The following is a 2,150-nucleotide window of genomic DNA, read 5'->3' on the forward strand; positions in this document are numbered from 1 at the left end:
AAAAAAAAAAAAAAAGCAAAAACAAATCAGCGCCAATATATATATTTTTGTCGTGTATATCAAAATGTAATAACACAGTGCCACTTTTCAATATCTGCTTATTACTTAAAATGCGACTGCTGAAATGATTGTTTAAAGCCATTCAGATAAATTAACAGAATGTTTTGGATTTGCTTTTATTTTCTTGCGAACACCTGGCCAACTTATCATCAGACGAAACTATCATTTCAGCTAAATCAGAGCAGCACTGAGTTTTAAGCACTTCAGAAAAATTGCACAGAATTAGTTCACATTTCAGCCTTGGAAATACCCATTTTAGCTCCTAGGTTTTGCGTTATAGTGGCGGTTTTAGCTGTGGGTTTGATCGACGCCTGATGCTTTGCTGTGGGCTTGATGTCATATATATGTTGAAAATGACCTTATGTCCTAATGCAGTATTGCATAGCATAAAACTTTACAAAGTGAAAACGAAGGCAAATCTGTTTGCAAAGTGTTTTTTGGAATAATTCCATTAGTTCGGAGGAGTGCACACATGATTTTTTTTCTTTTCCTGTATGTACAGTATGTATGTGTGATCCGAATCAGTTAAGCTCACTAAATCGCAGTATTTCTTCGGACTAATGTATATCGCCAAAGGTGGAGGTGGAGCTGATGTCTGTTCAGATTAAGCATATGGTAGATTTTGAACATCTGTCCAAACATGACAAAAAAAGTGAATGACAAAAGTTGTCCTGTATGTGGCAGTATGCTGTGCATTAAGTAATTATAATAAAAATAGATCATGTTTTCTTGACAAAAGTGTCAAGGCTATTGTTTGGGGGAGAGGGGGGGGGGGGTGGCTATTGTTTTTGGGGTGAGTAAAGCACATTTTGTAACCCATTACAGATTTTATATTGTTAAACATCTAACCCTTGAAATGGTATTTGCACTTTCATAATCTCTACTTGATACATTCCCAATTTATATGGAAAATACAAATGTGTGATGTTTGGCCCATGAATTGGACCGATTTGATTGTGAATCTGAATAAAGTTGGTAAGACAAGTTCATTTGTAAAAGTGGTAGTATTCTTTGAACATAACGTACAATGAAAGCCCAGGTGCAGAATCAACATGCGGAGATAAAAACCATTACTATTATTTATTTGTAACCTCAAGACTTTCCTTCAGATTAGTTTATTTGTATCTAATAATAATATTTGCTTAATAATATTTGTGATGTAGAATATATTTTTATACTTCAATTTATATAATATAATAATAATAATAAATATCAGTGATAAATTATAAAAAAGTATAGCATATATAAATCCAGTACAAATAAATACACAGGTGTGCATTAAGAAATTTTAATGCAGGACATGGAGGCAAAGAACCGCCTGACGTGAAGCGGAGTGCATTTAAATCCTTTAAATCACAGCTAGCGGTGGATTATCCCGCTTATACCATGGTCATGTGTGCCAGCACTGACAACTTCAAGCTGGTTTTGATGTTCACAGACAGTTTGACAGGAGGGGTTGTATATATAATAACGGTTATTTTCGTTGGTTACGGCGTGTTAGATTTAGCATTCTGCCCTCTTTGAATCAGACACAGAGATAAAGTAGTGCGTAAGAGTACATTTATTTGAATTAAGAAATGAATTATAGCATTTATTTAATTCATTATCGAAAGGAAGAGAGAGAGAGAGCGAGAGATGAGAGATGTGTGTGACTAACCTGCACCTGTTCAGGGTCTCTCTCTATTAACAACAAAGCTATGAGTTTATTTACTTCAAAACCAGCGTTTACTTGTGGCTGAGAAATAGAATGTAGCGATTTAGCAGCGAAGCTATTTTTTTAATTAAATTTGCCGGGCAGCGTTAATACGTTTCTGTGCTCTGAGTGACTTGTGTATGTGCTTCAATGAAAACAGCGCATTAAAGGGGTGGTATAATTCTCTTTCCACAATATGTAAAATAAGTATTTGAAGTATTAGCTCAAAATACCCCACATATATTTTTATGTAGCATGTTAAAATTGTCACTTTTGAGGGTGAGCCACCGTTTCTGTGTCTTTCCCTTTAAATGCAAATGAGCTGCTTCTCCCGGCACAGGGGGGCGGAGCTTTAAGAGCTCTTGTCCTTTTACCTCACACAAACTTGCACTGAAAA

The sequence above is a fragment of the Phoxinus phoxinus genome (genome assembly GCF_949152265.1).
Source record: "Phoxinus phoxinus genome assembly, chromosome: 10".
NCBI classification, from domain to species: domain Eukaryota; kingdom Metazoa; phylum Chordata; class Actinopteri; order Cypriniformes; family Leuciscidae; genus Phoxinus; species Phoxinus phoxinus.